The sequence below is a fragment of the Triturus cristatus genome, chromosome 4_1, assembly GCF_964204655.1.
Source record: "Triturus cristatus chromosome 4_1, aTriCri1.1, whole genome shotgun sequence".
In the NCBI taxonomy this organism is placed as follows: Eukaryota; Metazoa; Chordata; class Amphibia; order Caudata; family Salamandridae; genus Triturus; species Triturus cristatus.
Window position 1 is genome coordinate 677,622,699 of NC_140585.1, and position 18,648 is coordinate 677,641,346.

Below are 18,648 nucleotides of genomic sequence, written 5' to 3' on the forward strand. Positions count from 1 at the left end.
GTCTTTGCTTTGTTTGTTATGGACATGCATGAGTTGGAAAACGAAAGGTGACAATCTGTTTCCACGATTCCCAGAGGGGACTAGAGTGTTGTGTTCTGGGGTGCTAACTTATCTGTCACTCTGGAAAGGGTAGGAGGGCAGGTAAGGTACTATGAGTTAGTCAAGATTGGGGTTCATAGGTACTGATGTGGTATGGTGACTCAGTTCCCTACATGTTGATGTTCTGTGATCCAGGCATAGTTCTGTTAGACATAATCCTTACAACATCGCTCTGCCAAAGCTTGGATTGGTACTTATTGCACAAGTCTCCTGAGTAGTGCTTGTGTGTGTCCATAATACCCCTTACACCTACCGCTGGAGACGTCCATGGTGTTGGGGATTAATCCTCCACAGTCTTTAGGAAGCACCAAATTCTGTGGTTTTTCAAGCTTGAAAGGTTAAAAGGATAACCCATTTTTGTGTTGCACATTTTTTCTATTTCTGTTTTATTAATGGCTGCACCCGCTGTTGTCATTCCTGGTAATTGCAGACCTGCTATCCATGCACATGTAACTCATCATGGACTTAATAATGCAGGTGGTGCTTTTATCACTGTGGTAGAAGCAGATGATGCTTATCGTTTTGAAGTATTTTATTCTTGAGTCGATTTTTCCAGCTGTGGATGCTAATTCAAGAATTCTTGCAGTATGAGCATGTTAATCCCATGCCCAATTCGGTCTTACCGCTTGAATAGTAGAAACAGATTGTTTACACTGATAGTTCAGCCCAGCCTGCTAAATGCTCTAAACAGCAGAATTCAGCAGCTTATGCCACTGTTGCTGGTGTGATTTTGGGCGAAAAATTCAAACCATAAAAAATGTGCACGCAGTCCTTAGCGTACTACACTGCACAGTTGGCTAAACTAAAATCTTTGCTTCTTGCACCCGAACATACGGATCCTGAATTCCCCATACTTACTGTGAGTGATTCGTATGGCTGTGTACAGTTCTTTAATGATAATTTACATTATTGGCGTCAGAATGGATTAAAAGATTCTTGAGGCCAAACAATCAAGCATGAAATGCTTTAAGTTAAAGTGGCAGACCCCAGAGATAGGTTGCCGCAGGCTCATGTTATTCATATACTGAGTCATCTACGTGTTGGAGCTCACGTAGGGAATTCTTTGGCTGATGAAGTGGCCAAATCTACAGTTAAGCCTGCCACTGTTGCCGCAATTACTCATTCTAAAACAAGAATAGACTCTGATATTTTAGCTGCCAATACGGCTCATAAAGACGTCACCCCCTTGCTATACCTACCACTTGAGTGAACAGAACATTCCTCTTGTAACTATTCCAGGATTTGTTGATCGATTGGTTCTCAATCAAGCCCACAGACTAGCTTTAGTGATAGCTGCGCACAAAGATGTTCCTTCTGCACAGGCAGATGGTGCGGCCACAATTTTAATTCTACAGCAACGTTATTGGTGGCATGGCTTATATCAACAGGCCAAAAAATATGTCCTTTGTTGTGACATTTGTCAACAAATTAAAGCTTCCACCGTGGCTCGTCCACTGCAGACACACCTATTCATTTCCAACTAACTTTCACCTGCATTTATTTGGACCACTTGTATTTCCGATACAGCATTTAAATGTATCCTAGTTGAGGTTAATTCTTGCTCTGGGTTTGGCCACAGCATTTGGCTGACATGCAAGTCTTTATCGGGACACATGTATGCTGTACATTCCACTCAGACCAGAACCCAGCTTTTGCATCACTAGCGTACCGGGACACTAAGGCATCCCTGGGTGTACTGGTGCATTATTCTTCTCCATATAGGCCCGAGGGAAGTTCTGTTGGGGAAATGATGAACTGTGACTTTAAGCAGTCCTTAACAGCTCGAGGCACCAGGCGTAGTTGGATCCGCCACCTATATGGAGTTCAGCGGGCTCTCAACTATCTCCCAAAAATGATCTCTGTGTGGCCGGACCCATCACAATGTCCTCTTAGGTATCAAAATGTTCATTCCATATCTTGACGGTTCAGACTTTGTGACAGCAGCCACACCCTTTGACATAAATGATAGTTGTGCAGTTTTACAAGATCCGCAAAAGTTCTGTTACACCCAATCCAACGAGCAGTTGAAGACATCTGCCTCTGCAAGAATCAAAGAGAAACAAGAACCTTCCAGCTGAATTCCACAAGTTGGGAATCTCGTGCGAGAGAAGGTGGCTGTAAAGGAGGAGTTTGGCCATCATACCGAGCACCGGTGCCAGTTCTTGTTACTTAAGGTGCAAGAACCGTACTCTTGCCACCGCTTCCTGGTTCTAAAGACAATGGTTTTGCCTCCATTTATAACATCAATACATCACATGACCGATTCTCAACAGTAGGCCACGAGGAGTCCTTGGTAGTTCCCTAACTCTTCTTGCTACCATACAGGAAATTCCTCTACAGCTAGGAAGCACCCCCAAAGCTGTTCTAGGGAGTGCGGCAAATGCACTTCAATCCATACATGCATCCACTACATCTGCCAGCAACTCAACTGAAGTGAGAACTGAACTTACTACAGCATTTTCTGCAGCAGATGTCGTTCATACAGATCCACCATTCTTGGATTTTACCGATTTTCTAAATGTACTTACAGCACCAGTTTGTCGACGAACTGCTTCTGGGTATTATGTGGGTCAAGATTTTTTTTCTTTGGCTTCTTTTTATGATTCTTCCATTCTAGACAATTCTGAACTGATCTATGTTGTCTTTTCATGGCTGAAATACACTTATTTGGTCCCTTCTTGGATATATGTTTGATTTACACTTTCCTTGGTTTTTCCATTCCTGTGGATTGGATTTGTCAGTTTTGTTTCTTGCTGATTAATGGCCACTATCTTCCAAAACCCTCAAGCTAAAAAGAATTTGTCCTTCGTGAACATTTCAGCTGTTCCAGTAACTGATGGAATTATTTGGGATAAAGATCCTTACGAGATATTTGGTTCTTCGGAGATCCTGCAGATACGATATGTGTTTAGGGTTTCTGTTGGGGGTGTGATAGTACCTGGGTTATATTCTGATGATTGGGATGTTGAAACTGTAAACTACATACTTTCGGAGCTGGATTATTATACTGTTTTTGAATTAGAGTATGTGTACCTTAATTCTGCTAATTATGGTGAACATTATGGACCTCATTATTTACATCGATCTACGGTTGAACGCACTCTTTTTTTATTTACACACAATGGGTACATTGTCTAACTCATCCCCAAGGGAATTCCAAAGCATACAAAGATAAACTTACACATTTTTCAGGATATGACAAGTCAGATCCACCGTCCCTTTATTTGAAAGTTGCCCCTACACCACAGAAAAAAAAATGCTTAGGCAAACAAAATTAACCTTAATAGATTAATTTGTTACAAAATTAGCTGTGAAAGGCTATGACTATTGGAAGGACACAATTGATTTGAAATCCTTTTGGGGTACCAAAACCTCGCAGGTCCAGTGTACAGATATTTATTTCACACCTGCTTAATTCCAACTCAGTTTTTACTGAATGACGCTGTTCAGCGGACTACATGTCTAGGATTGCCTAAAATTAAAGAATGAATTGCACCAACCAGTCCTTTCTTTGCACAGTTTGAAAATTGGCGACACTTAACAAATTTCACTGCTGTCCAACTCAATAGTATATTACAGAATTGTACATGTAACACCACATTTTCAGTTCCTCACGAGTGGTGTCTGTGGTCAGTGGACTCCTATGGATGTCATTCCTGTTTTTTGAATTCCACACCGGGGTTTAAAGCTAGCCGACCTGATCCTCGTTATTCCCAGTTGCAACACTCTGGAATTATTGCTACCTATTCAGTGGGGAAAATTGTGTCAACAATGGTTAGAACACTATCTGCAGTGAAACAACATCTTTCTCTTCTATCGGAGGACATGTACCTATCTGATTTTCTGTTGGGGCTCTAAATCTCTACATACTAAAAGATTTATTTGTGCTACATTTAATGAAATTTGGAAATTGTCACAAATAGAAGCTGCTTTACTTTTAAGACAAATTGATAAAGATAATTTGAATAAAGTACTTATTGTTGTTGATAATAGTATTAATATGATGTCTTCTCACATTTACCATTTGAATATCATTGTGGCCTCTGTTATTGGTATCATGCAAAGTGACATGTCTTCATTGTACCATAGGCAAAGTCAGTTTAGATCCATCGTGCAGTTTAGTTGGCCCCTTCAAACCCTACAAAATGGTCGTATTCCTTGGCGTTACCCTTAATTCCAGCCAGCTATTCGTGCCTTTCAATCTGACATGTAAACAACTCCTGGGGAAAAAAAGACGCAACCTACACAATGTTACATCTCGAAGTTCGAACTGTTCCCTTTCACTATAGCAGAACACCTTCTTGCTGTATGGTTAATACATGACGTAATAGCTCTGCTAATTTCAATATTTAAATTTACAGTTTGCATGAAACATTTATTTCCCTGTCGGTAGATAAGAGACCCTCGGAGGCAGCTTCATTCATGAATTATGGACCATCCCATTTTCTTACCGCTGTGAACGTGCGAATAAGGAGGTCTTCCTTACTGCAAAGGAATGCGACTCTTCTGTCAGACATTCACTTATTTTTCAACATGTAACCATTCATGGCGTATGTAATGCGTCAATAGTGTATGTGGCCTGTTTTATAAAAGGAATCCGAGCCCCTTCCATAATTCCCCTTATTCATGTTCTTTCAAACTGAAGCTATTTAATGTTAACTGATCACGATTGTTGTGAATGAAAGCTGTGATCCCATATATTTTGTCGGTTTCCTGCTTTGTCGCGTGCAGCAATAACATACTCTACCCACCTCCGCAAGGAGGACACGATAGCTCATTGTGTCCTTTCATTCCAACTTTGAAGGCAGATTTTAACAAGCTAAGCAGATTCAAAGCACTATTGTCTCAAAAAGAAGTAGCACTAACATCTGCTTGAGAGACCTTTGAATTGCAAGTTGCACGGACATCCAGTGAAATAGAGTCCTTGTTAAACACCAATCTCCCAATACATTTCGGCAAATTAGTTCATTGCGTTTTAATGCATCTAATACTGCCGGCCGTGCTCACTTTTTGAAAGTTCTTGGTTCTGGCATAGTCAGTTCCTTCCAAAAAATCTTTGGGGTAATACCAGCTTTTATTAATACCCTTTTTTCAAGTATGTTCGGACAGCATCCCTTTGGTATTATTCCTCATTTGTGGCATTTGGATTCTATTTTTGCTCCTCCGTAATGGATATTCCGTCTTGAAACCCTCTGTTGTGAATGCATGCTAAGGTTCTTGAGAGTCTTACTGCTCCAAGAACTAGATCTTGACTGATGATTGACATTCCGACCTGTCTGTAGTGCCTGCACCCAACCTGTGTTTCATTACCTATGATGCCCCTTTAAATGGGCCCTGGATATGTGCCTGGCTCTGAAAATGCTGGTTCCTGTGGACATGAACCTGTTGATGAGTCCTCTAACGACCCATTTCGGGAGTTGTTCCATTGGCTTGCGACTGCTGCACAATGCCAGGTATGAGCCCCTTCCTTCCTTCCTTCCTTCCTTCAGAGGAGATGAAGGCTTCGGCATATGACTCATTCAATTTTAGCTCTAATAGCACGGAGGCAGATTTCCTGTATACTTACTCAGCATCGGCTGATAACGAGGATCATGTCTGTTCTCTGGGTGATTTGAATTAGGCAGATTCATCGTCTGTGGAGATGGATTCCATCCTGGACTCACTTTCTCTTGGGAGACATCATAGACTCCTTCAACACGCCTTAATATGGCTACATTTCCACATGAACATGGTATGTTTTATATTATTATTGTTGTAATTTTGTTTTGTAGAACTTGCTTAATAGCAAAGCATTGAATTAGCCTAGCTTGTGCTATATAGTGTTTATCTAGTCGCTCCGTTACTTGCTCGACCAAAGTGAGGGGTGTGGTGAGTTCCCTTTTGGGCCCACTTATTCTCCCTTATTTTAGACTAACTGCAAATTGTATGCAACTCTGCTTTGCACACGTTGCACTCAGCACGTTTATTTTTGTGCCACAATATCATTTTAGCAAAACACTGCATGTTTTTGTTATTCGTTTTTCTCTCTGGGACTATGTCTAAACATCTTGTACAAGGTCAAATAACACTGTGTCCTGTCTTCTGTGCTCGGTTAGCAACAACGTAGCTTGGCATTTAGACACAAAATTCATTCACATCTGCTTTTTTCAAAAAGACACCTTGTATCATATACAGTAAGACGTGCCATTTGAAAATCGAGAGGGGAATTCTTGCAGAGAAGAGGTCCAGAGATGAATGCACCAGCCTTGTGCAATCTGAGATGCAGATTACCTAATAATACAAGGTATGGGGTTCGGTTCTAATCCCAGAGATCTATCACCATGCCCACAAAGTGATGATAGGCTGAGGCATATATATCTTTAAACATGATAGAGCTTCTCATTGCATACAATTTTCTTTTGATGTCACTCATTTTGCTGGCATGCATATGTTTTATAGTTGCAGCGCAGTTGTTTGATAGTTTCAATAAATATTGTAAACTGTTCTCGTGTCTTTGTTTTGTTTGTTATGGACATGCAGGAGTGAGAAAACGAAAGGTGATCATCTGTTCCCATGATTTCCTGAGGGAATAAGAGTGTTGTGTTCTGGGGTGCTAACTTACCTGTTACTCTGGAAAGGGTAAGAGGGCAGGTAAGGCACTATGATCTAGTCAGGATTGGGGTTTATAGGTACTGATGTGGTATGGTTACTCAGTTCCTACATGCTGAAGTTCTGTGATCCCTGGCATAGTTCGGTGTACACAGAATCCCTGCAGCACTTGTTCCCTCTGCTTCCGGGCGCATCTGAACCCAGACTCTAAATATGCGGTGCTGCAGTCAGTGGCAGCCTCAAATGTTCCTATACCTAGAGGTGAGAGTTCATCATGATGAAGGCACGGGACAGGAAGATCACTTTTCTGGAGAACCCTGCCATTGACTGTGACAGACTGCAATTCTCAGTCAAAAAATGGTGGTGCTTCCCCAGCTGTTATATTTCTTTGCAAACTTCCTTTTGTTTTTTCTAGAGGAAATTCTTTTGCAATGTGGATGCCTCACTGGGTAATCTCCTCTGGTGCAATAGTCGCAGGAAAGTTGCAGCAGCCAAGCTCCATCTTCCCGCAGATAGGGGGGTTTGGGAGCCCTGAAATCTGAGCACGATTATCTTGCATCAAAGTTGAAGTGGGTTTGTCATTGGCTGATAGAGCACCATTTAGAGGACACAGCTTCTATGTTAGCATCACGAAGGTCATCCATACTTCATTAGATAGCAGAAAGAACTGGGGCTTGTTCTTTCTGCTATCTAATGCACCCCCCGTGCACTCCTGCCTATTATCGGTGGCTTATGGTTGCCCACGCAGAGTCATGCATCTCACAACAACACTCGTCTCTGATGCCAAAAAAAGTCTCTTGGAGGGATTCTCTAGAAACAAAGGGGTCCTCACCACGTCTGTCCTATGACAATGATACACTGCTACACTTGGCTCCTTTCCATGCACCAAGAAAAACAAGCCCATTGCTAAAGGTCCTTGCCCTGGCCATATTGCTGGCAAAATGTACAACCACCTCTCATTGAAAGACGGTTGGACTCCCTCTTGTGACCTTATGGAGGCAATTGCTCACTGTATGGACTGAAGCAGAAGGTAGGGCACTACGCTAGGAAGAAGTATGAGGTCGTCGGACATATCCCCTCCAACAATGGCATAAACGCCGTGCTACTTTTCAAAACCCTCCTAGAGATGACCGGTTTCCACCCTGATTCCTGATTTATTACCAATTTTAACAATTGTAGGACCATAATCCTGCAGATGTAATGCACACCCTTCACTCTATTGGTCGCCTTGTAGTTTCAGGTTTTCACTTCACCTTAATTTTCATAGTTCTACATCTCCCTATATATTGAGCTTTGTGTCGATATCTATCTGTGGCATATTGATTGCATTATAATTGGACGCTGTTTTGTAAATAATACATTGCATAATTATGTATGGGTGAGATAAGTGATGTCCTCAACTACTAGTCCATCATGTGACATTGTTAACCTGCCAATTGTATGGATTACTCCATGTTCACAGTTCTACCTATGTAAAAACAGAAAAACAATAAAGCATTTAAAAAAATAAGTAAATATTGAGTGATGCTGCTGATCTGAAGCCTGACACTGTCACTATTTTGAATCTTTGACCTGTGTGTATTTGCTCTTGTATTAGGTCTGCCTGTCGTGGGGTGGTAGTATCTTTGTTTTTCATGAATCACTCTTGCCAGCTAATTGCTGGGGTCACTGAATGTCACATGCTAAAATAATGATCACAGAATTTGTGCATTATAGTTGTACTTGTTTGTGAACAAAAACTTGATAACTAATAACTTATTTGTATTTATTTATGATTGCTTGCTTACAAATTCCAGACTAATACAGTTGCATATAATTTATTAGGTAGGTATTAGGTATTCAAAGCTTTATTCGAGGAATATACTCATAAAAGCACAAACATACATTTAAAATACATCACATTAAAATTTTTTCCTATTTATACATACTTTTAAAACAGTTGTGCGTACATAAACAATACAAATCTTTGGTGTACATTTACACAGAAATCACTTGATACCCCAGTTATATTACATTAATAGAAATTGCCCGCCGTCTAATGGACCATGCCCACCCCAGATACTTTGCTGTTCCTAGAACAATAGGCATATCAGTGGCGGTGCAAATAATTCGTAGCGCCTCAACACCCCTGGATGTCCCTAGATTTCTACAAACAGGAGCTAACCAAACTCTTCTCGGGGTGGCATAAGCTTTACACAAAAATAGAACGTGACCTATATTTTCCTCAGTTGCACCACAAACCGGGCAGCACGAGGTGGTTGAACTCCTCCACCTACCCGTCCGTGATCTCAGAGGAAGGGCACCTAATCTTAACTGGAAGAAAAGCTTCCTATCCCCTGGGTTAGTAATACTGTCCCAGTATAGTTCCAATGCAGGACACAGTTTGATTTCTAAGAAACGCCCCGCCATTGTGTCTGATCTCGTTCTACTCCAGAGTCTGCCATCTATCCAACCCCAATATAAACTTTTAATTATGTTTTTGTTTGGAAAGGGTTCCCCAGATGGATTATCCCATAGATTGGAGAGGCCGAGGTCACCTAAAGCAGTCCTAAGATTTTTTAACCAGACTATTTTATGAAAGGTGTCCGCTTTAATTATGGCAAGGAACCCCTCTGCATAATGCCGTATCTCTGGGGTAGTCCAGAGGCGTCTCCAATAGAGAATCGGGCGCAAACCCGCTCGGTCACTAACTGATCTTCTCCCTAAATCAAGACCAAGCGGGATTAGTGGTGTACTCTGAGGGAGACCCGTGATTCCCCTGAGGAACCTATTCTCCGATATTTGCAAGGGGAGAAGCCTCTCGAAACCCCACAGCTCAGCCCCATATAGGGCAGACCCAATAGCCTTGGCATCATATACTGTCAGGACTGGTTTTATAGGCTTTGATTTAGACTTTTTGTGTTCCACCCGAAGTGCCCCCGAAATCTGTTGATGCCTCAGGACCGCCTTTTCTATATGATGGGACCATTTTAGATTGTTTGCTATCTGCACCCCAAGGTAGGTAAATACAGTAACCACCTCAAGCTCACAATTATTCAGAAGTATTTTAGGCCGGGGTCTACGTTTTGGTGAGAAGGCCATCAGCTTGGTCTTACCCACATTAACTTCCAGGCCATGTTCCCCACAGAAAAGATCGAAGATGTTTAAAGCTCGCTGCAAGCCAGCCGGTGTTTTGGATAAAATCAGCGTATCGTCGGCGAACATCAGGATCGGAACCCTGAGGCCCGCCAACGAAGGTGCATTGACACTGGCATCCAGCATCCGAGCCACAATTCCGTTAATAAATAGGGAAAAAAGCAGGGGGGCCATAGCACACCCCTGTCGGACTCCGCGTTCAATCGGAAAGTCGGCAGATGATTCACCATTCATACCCCACTGAACTTTGGCGAAGTTACACTCATGCAGCCTCATTATCAGGGTGAGTAACTCAGCCGGAAGGCCTATTTCGCTCAGAACTGCCCAGAGCTTTCTCCTTGGGACCAGGTCGAAGGCAGCCCGCAAGTCGACAAAGGCAACATACAGGCTGCCCTCGCCGAGCACCACCGTCCCCCACTGCAGCAGAGCAAAGCGAAACACCTGGTCGACTGTGCTTGTAGCCCGCCGAAAACCTGCCTGATAAGGGGACAGGGCGTTGTTCTCGTCTACCCAATCCATTAGTAGGTTTACCACCATTCTCCCTACCACTTTTTGGATAGTGGCACTCAAACTTATCGACCTATAATTGGCCGGGAGGGACCGATCCCCTTTTTTATATATGGGTATAATATTTGCTCCCTTCCATAGCTCTGGGACTGCCGTTCCCTTCGCAATAGCGTTTCCCAAAAGGAATACATACCTAACCCACCTCGCCTTATCGTTTATGAAAACATCAGAGGGTATCCCATCTAGACCCGGGGCCCTTCCCCCTTGGGCAGTGCATATTGCAACTTCAGTTTCTTTAGGGGAAAATAAATTCCTAGTGGGGAATACAGCAGAAATTACTTCCACATCCTTAAACTCGGTAGTCTCAGCATATTGGGGTTTGAAATAATCCACCCAGGCACCCTCAGCGACATTATTGTCGGGTTTATTTGGAGTTCCACCTCTACCCCACTTGACAATATTCCAGAATAACCTGGAATCATTAGCCCCCGAGGCCTCCTTTAGTTCTGCCCAATACTTTTCATCCCATGTTTTTTTTGCTAGCGATACGCTAACCTTGTAGTGCTTCCTAGCCTCGCTAATCGCTGCCCTGTCCCTATTCCTGATTGCTCTTCCCAAGCTTAACCTGGCTTCCCTGCACTGATGATTAAACCACCTAGCTGGTTTGGGTGGTTGTTTCCTATTTATCTTGCGGGACCTCAAGAAATGCGGTTTTAAAAGGGAAAAGAGCTTGTTGTGTATGTCCGTTATTTCCCTAGAACCTGGGATTACGGGGTTTGCAGCCTCCATAGCAGCGATTGCAGCATCCACCTCGGAACTTATAAAGTCCATAGATTCTGCATTCGCCAATACACTCGGCCAGTTAAGTCTGCGCATGTCATTGGCCATGGTAGGCATTGGGCCGTCACTTGATTGAGGGTTCCCTGATATGGCCATCCACCAGTTATGGGTCACACAGAGGGGATTGTGGTCACTTTCCAGTCTACCCTCGATTTTCATGTCGCATACCAACTGCCACAAATTGAGGCTGCAAAGGACATAGTCTATCCGACTTTGGTTATGACCATTGTCGAATGTACAGGCACCTTCCCTATCGCCCTTCGTCCTCCCATTCAGGGCTCTCAACCCATGTTCCAGGCAAATGGCATTCAGTTGTAATATATCTTTCGTCCACCGCTTAACAGGAGCCAGATTTAAAGTCTGGACACCCCATTGCGTATCCTCCTCTTGCCCTAGGGGATCATCCGAACTATCCAATGGTTCGAAAGTCCTATTTAGGTCACCAGCTACTACAACTTTGTTACCCAGGGACTGCGATTCCAAAAAAGTGGACAAAGCCTCTAGAATGGGTGAACTCCCAGTGGTACTGCCCCTGGCGTAGATGTTGTATATATCTATCCCTCCCCACTTTTCTGAGGCTATTCTTAGCATTTGGATGTCCTTACAACCCAGATCCACCACTTTGATTGTTATTTGAAGACATTGCCTTACCCAGATTGTAAGGCCTCCCATCGGTCGACCCCTAGCGCCTCTACTGGCCGGGATTGAAAAATGTAAGTAGCCAGGAAGAAATATAGGATCGCAAGCCCATGTCTCCTGGAATAAACAAACTTCAAAGCCATTGACGAAATCCATCCAGTTTTGGGACATCAGCTTGCTACTCAACCCCGCGATGTTCCATGAAAAAAACTTCCCTAAACTGGGGCCGTCCATGGGAACTGCTCCTACACAGGACATCCCAAAGTCGTTTGTTAAGATTCCGTCATACCCCTCCCTCTCTCGGATGGTATCCTCAGTGTTGTGATCAACCTCCTGGGTGCCAACAGTGCTAAGTGTAATTAGTTCCTCATTTTCAGAGTCCCCAGAAATTGGAATACACTCCCCACATGTTTCCTCCAAAATCACAGTCTCCCAACCAGTTCTCATTTCATTTGATTCCACGTTTTTAGTCAAAACAGTTAACACAGGCTTCCCACATATATCCCAACGGGTCATACCTTCCCTACTGTTCGTGGAATAATCGGAATTTGGTCAATGAACCCACCCCGGATCTTTCATCACTTCAAAACGATTGTACGTTGGTCCATTATAAAAGTTACCCCGTTGTAAGGGTACAGTGAAAGGAACAAACCCTGGGGAGGGGAGATTGTTATAGCGACCTAATTCACTGGTCATACCAAATTGAACACCTGTTGGTCTTGGATAAAAGAATGTGAGATCAACAACACCAATTCCACCACTGCTTGTGCCCCAATTTTGCTTCGTAATCAGACGTGCCACCCTAGGATCGTGGAAATTAACAACTATACACTCCCCCCTCCCCCCCCCCCACCCCAAGTGCTTAGGAGTACAACCTATCCAGTCTGTCCTTCTCACTCCAATAATCAGCCCGTCCACTTCCCCGGGCAGTGGTCTATTTGCCTTTAACCAGTGCATTACCTTGTTTTTTAGCATCTGGAAGGATTCTCTTTGCCCGGCCAACAAAGGTGGTACATTAGTGAGGACAGCCACGAAAGGATAAGAATCTGGGGTGAGATTCATAGGAGGTATCCTACGAGGTGCCTTCATCCGGAGGGTGTTAGGCAGGCTAATGGCAGGAGCAGCAGGACGGGATGTTGGAATACTTGGTGGTGGTTGGGAACTATTCAATACAGTGTTATTAGTTTTGGAACTGTCTTTGTTACCCCTAACAGGAACGCCAAGACGGGGTGTTGAAATGCTTGGTGAGGGTTGGGAACCATTAGATACAGGATTGCCACTTTTGGAGCTATCTTTATTATCCATGGCCACAGTATCAGGCAGCTTGTTTTTTTTAGTGGTATTACTACTTGGACGGTCCGACAAATCTAAATTAGTCATGGGGATTTGTCCCTTCGACTGAGGCCTACTTGCAATGCTGACTACGGGGGAGGAGGCTCAGCGATGGACACACCATTTGCCTGGCCATTTGGTTTCAGAAGATTGATGCTATCCCCCGTCCTAGGGTGGGACTTGATTAGGGATTTGGTGGAAAGTTATCTAGAGTAGCCTGCTCGAAATGATCTAACCAATCAGCTAATTTTTAAACTCGTTCCTCAATAGGAGTCAGGAGAGACCTCATCAGCCTCTCCAACTCGAGGAGCAGGGGTGGAGCAGAAGATAAGGTCTCAGCCAATACCATCGCTGAGGGGTCATTCATGTTAGATACGGGACTAGCCGGAACAACTCCGTCCTTGACAATCTTAACCCCACCAGAGCCAGCCCCAATAGGCTCGCAGGAAGGGCGCAGGCATATTCCAACCTTCCTTATTTATTTCGGATGTTTGGGAAGATAGCACTTCTTCGGGGCAGCACTTCTTTTGTTACTTGGTTTAGTTTTAACCATGTGAGTTGACACACTCGGTTGGGCAGTGGTCACCTGCCCTGTAGGTAAGCAAGTTGGTATAATGGACGAGGTAGAAGGCAAAATGGGCACGTCGTGACCCACAGACGAGCCAGCCAACAGCTCTAGTGAAGGGGGAAAAGCATAAGGCGTTTCCAGTACAGCTGGCAGGGTTAGGGATGACAGGGGAGGAACCAATGCCGGGAAACCCTGAGGTGGCCGTTTCTCCAAAGGAATTTTAAGGAGTTCAATAGATAACCTACGCTCGGCGCGCCTCTCCGCCAAAGCGATCTCTTTGTCAATATCTTGGGTTACCCGACTAAAGTATTTGTCTCAAGGACCCAAGATGGCTGACCCCACATCGGCCTGAGTAGAGATCTGGACAGTGGTATTTGAAGGAGAAGACATACTTTTAAGCCAACGTGCTTTAAAAAGAACAATACTATATAAGCAAACACCAGAGATCTCTAGATACAGGGAACGTACTGTAACAAGTAGTCAGAAGGCGCAATGTCAAAGAGCGGGCCCAGCCCAGCCTCCTTTAGCCCCTGACGGCCACAGACGGTCCCGCCCTTGTCCCGCCCTTGTCCCGCCCTTGTCCCGGGCTTCTCCCGGGACGCTCCCGCGCGCTCCCGCGCAGCGGAAGTAAGCACCACTGTTATAGGTCAGACGTGACACGCAGGGGGCGGGGCTGACAGGGAGAGCGGGCCAGGTGTTCTCAATCGGCCAGGCAGGGACTCCTGGGAAACAGAGTCCCTGCAGAAACGCTCGCAGCCCTGCCCAAAAGCCCCAGCACAACACAGACTGCACAGCCTCTCCACAGATTCCCCAGCGGCAATTCCGGTGAAGCGGGACCCGCGAAGCGGGTTCGGCGAACAGTGGGCTCAGAGACAGTACAACAGCCCAAGGCCAAGAGTCCAGGAGCAAGGGTCCGTCAGACGCACTTTCAAATCAACATTGGATCCCGCAGGTAAGAGGCAGGCAGGCTCTTTAACACACTCTGTGCGCAGGGGGCGGGGCTGACAGGGAGAGCGGGCCAGGTGTTCTCAATCGGCCAGGCAGGGACTCCTGGGAAACAGAGTCCCTGCAGAAACGCTCGCAGCCCTGCCCAAAAGCCCCAGCACAACACAGACTGCACAGCCTCTCCACAGATTCCCCAGCGGCAATTCCGGTGAAGCGGGACCCGCGAAGCGGGTTCGGCGAACAGTGGGCTCAGAGACAGTACAACAGCCCAAGGCCAAGAGTCCAGGAGCAAGGGTCCGTCAGACGCACTTTCAAATCAACATTGGATCCCGCAGATAAGAGGCAGGCAGGCTCTTTAACACACTCTGTGCGCAGGGGGCGGGGCTGACAGGGAGAGCGGGCCAGGTGTTCTCAATCGGCCAGGCAGGGACTCCTGGGAAACAGAGTCCCTGCAGAAACGCTCGCAGCCCTGCCCAAAAGCCCCAGCACAACACAGACTGCACAGCCTCTCCACAGATTCCCCAGCGGCAATTCCGGTGAAGCGGGACCCGCGAAGCGGGTCCGGCGAACAGTGGGCTCAGAGACAGTACAACAGCCCAAGGCCAAGAGTCCAGGAGCAAGGGTCCGTCAGACGCACTTTCAAATCAACATTGGATCCCGCAGGTAAGAGGCAGGCAGGCTCTTTAACACACTCTGTGCGCAGGGGGCGGGGCTGACAGGGAGAGCGGGCCAGGTGTTCTCAATCGGCCAGGCAGGGACTCCTGGGAAACAGAGTCCCTGCAGAAACGCTCGCAGCCCTGCCCAAAAGCCCCAGCACAACACAGACTGCACAGCCTCTCCACAGATTCCCCAGCGGCAATTCCGGTGAAGCGGGACCCGCGAAGCGGGTTCGGCGAACAGTGGGCTCAGAGACAGTACAACAACCCAAGGCCAAGAGTCCAGGAGCAAGGGTCCGTTAGACGCACTTTCAAATCAACATTGGATCCCGCAGGTAAGAGGCAGGCAGGCTCTTTAACACACTCTGTGCGTGGGGGGCGGGGCTGACAGGGAGAGCGGGCCAGGTGTTCTCAATCGGCCAGGCAGGGACTCCTGGGAAACGGAGTCCCTGCAGAAACGCTCGCAGCCCTGCCCAAAAGACCCAGCACAACACAGACTGCACAGCCTCTCCACAGATTCCCCAGCAGCAATTCCGGTGAAGCGGGACCCGCGAAGCGGGTCCGGCGAACAGTGGGCTCAGAGACAGTACAACAGCCCAAGGCCAAGAGTCCAGGAGCAAGGGTCCGTCAGACGCACTTTCAAATCAACATTGGATCCCGCAGATAAGAGGCAGGCAGGCTCTTTAACACACTCTGTGCGCAGGGGGCGGGGCTGACAGGGAGAGCGGGCCAGGTGTTCTCAATCGGCCAGGCAGGGACTCCTGGGAAACAGAGTCCCTGCAGAAACGCTCGCAGCCCTGCCCAAAAGCCCCAGCACAACACAGACTGCACAGCCTCTCCACAGATTCCCCAGCGGCAATTCCGGTGAAGCGGGACCCGCAAAGCGGGTCCGGCGAACAGTGGGCTCAGAGACAGTACAACAGCCCAAGGCCAAGAGTCCAGGAGCAAGGGTCCGTCAGACGCACTTTCAAATCAACATTGGATCCCGCAGGTAAGAGGCAGGCAGGCTCTTTAACACACTCTGTGCGCAGGGGGCGGGGCTGACAGGGAGAGCGGGCCAGGTGTTCTCAATCGGCCAGGCAGGGACTCCTGGGAAACAGAGTCCCTGCAGAAACGCTCGCAGCCCTGCCCAAAAGCCCCAGCACAACACAGACTGCACAGCCTCTCCACAGATTCCCCAGCGGCAATTCCGGTGAAGCGGGACCCGCGAAGCGGGTTCGGCGAACAGTGGGCTCAGAGACAGTACAACAACCCAAGGCCAAGAGTCCAGGAGCAAGGGTCCGTTAGACGCACTTTCAAATCAACATTGGATCCCGCAGGTAAGAGGCAGGCAGGCTCTTTAACACACTCTGTGCGTGGGGGGCGGGGCTGACAGGGAGAGCGGGCCAGGTGTTCTCAATCGGCCAGGCAGGGACTCCTGGGAAACGGAGTCCCTGCAGAAACGCTCGCAGCCCTGCCCAAAAGACCCAGCACAACACAGACTGCACAGCCTCTCCACAGATTCCCCAGCAGCAATTCCGGTGAAGCGGGACCCGCGAAGCGGGTCCGGCGAACAGTGGGCTCAGAGACAGTACAACAGCCCAAGGCCAAGAGTCCAGGAGCAAGGGTCCGTCAGACGCACTTTCAAATCAACATTGGATCCCGCAGGTAAGAGGCAGGCAGGCTCTTTAACACACTCTGTGCGCAGGGGGCGGGGCTGACAGGGAGAGCGGGCCAGGTGTTCTCAATCGGCCAGGCAGGGACTCCTGGGAAACGGAGTCCCTGCAGGAACGCTCGCAGCCCTGCCCAAAAGCCCCAGCACAACAGACTGCACAGCCTCTCCACAGATTCCCCAGCGGCAATTCCGGTGAAGCGGGACCCGCGAAGCGGGTCCGGCGAACAGTGGGCTCAGAGACAGTACAACAGCCCAAGGCCAAGAGTCCAGGAGCAAGGGTCCGTCAGACGCACTTTCAAATCAACATTGGATCCCGCAGGTAAGAGGCAGGCAGGCTCTTTAACACACTCTGTGCGCAGGGGGCGGGGCTGACAGGGAGAGCGGGCCAGGTGTTCTCAATCGGCCAGGCAGGGACTCCTGGGAAACGGAGTCCCTGCAGGAACGCTCGCAGCCCTCCCCAAAAGCCCCAGCACAACACAGACTGCACAGCCTCTCCACAGATTCCCCAGCGGCAATTCCGGTGAAGCGGGACCCGCGAAGCGGGTCCGGCGAACAGTGGGCTCAGAGACAGTACAACAGCCCAAGGCCAAGAGTCCAGGAGCAAGGGTCCGTCAGACGCACTTTCAAATCAACATTGGATCCTGCAGGTAAGAGGCAGGCAGGCTCTTTAACACACTCTGTGCGCAGGGGGCGGGGCTGACAGGGAGAGCGGGCCAGGTGTTCTCAATCGGCCAGGCAGGGACTCCTGGGAAACGGAGTCCCTGCAGAAACGCTCGCAGCCCTGCCCAAAAGCCCCAGCACAACACAGACTGCACAGCCTCTCCACAGATTCCCCAGCGGCAATTCCGGTGAAGCGGGACCCGCGAAGCGGGTCCGGCGAACAGTGGGCTCAGAGACAGTACAACAGCCCAAGGCCAAGAGTCCAGGAGCAAGGGTCCGTCAGACGCACTTTCAAATCAACATTGGATCCCGCAGGTAAGAGGCAGGCAGGCTCTTTAACACTCTGTGCGCAGGGGGCGGGGCTGACAGGGAGAGCGGTCCAGGTGTCCTCAATCGGCCAGGCAGGGACTCCTGGGAAACAGAGTCCCTGCAGAAACGCTCGCAGCCCTGCCCAAAAGCCCCAGCACAACACAGACTGCACAGCCTCTCCACAGATTCCCCAGCGGCAATTCCGGTGAAGCGGGACCCGCGAAGCGGGTCCGGGGAACAGTGGGCTCAGAGACAGTACAACAGCCCAAGGCCAAGAGTCCAGGAGCAAGGGTCCGTCAGACGCACTTTCAAATCAACATTGGATCCCGCAGGTAAGAGGCAGGCAGGCAGGCTCTTTAACACACTCTGTGCGCAGGGGGCGGGGCTGACAGGGAGAGCGGGCCAGGTGTTCTCAATCGGCCAGGCAGGGACTCCTGGGAAACGGAGTCCCTGCAGGAACGCTCGCAGCCCTCCCCAAAAGCCCCAGCACACCACAGACTGCACAGCCTCTCCACAGATTCCCCAGCGGCAATTCCGGTGAAGCGGGACCCGCGAAGCGGGTTCGGCGAACAGTGGGCTCAGGGACAGTACAACAGCCCAAGGCCAAGAGTCCAGGAGCAAGGGTCCGTCAGACGCACTTTCAAATCAACATTGGATCCCGCAGGTAAGAGGCAGGCAGGCTCTTTAACACACTCTGTGCGCAGGGGGCGGGGCTG

General features: G+C 47.9%; 1 protein-coding gene across 3 annotated transcripts in view; it reads left to right on the forward strand.

Moving 5' to 3' along the window:
* The window catches only part of ASZ1 (ankyrin repeat, SAM and basic leucine zipper domain containing 1), a 1,654,265-nt gene that overhangs the window by 241,857 nt on the left and 1,393,760 nt on the right, over positions 1 to 18,648 (forward strand). The window lies entirely within an intron of this gene.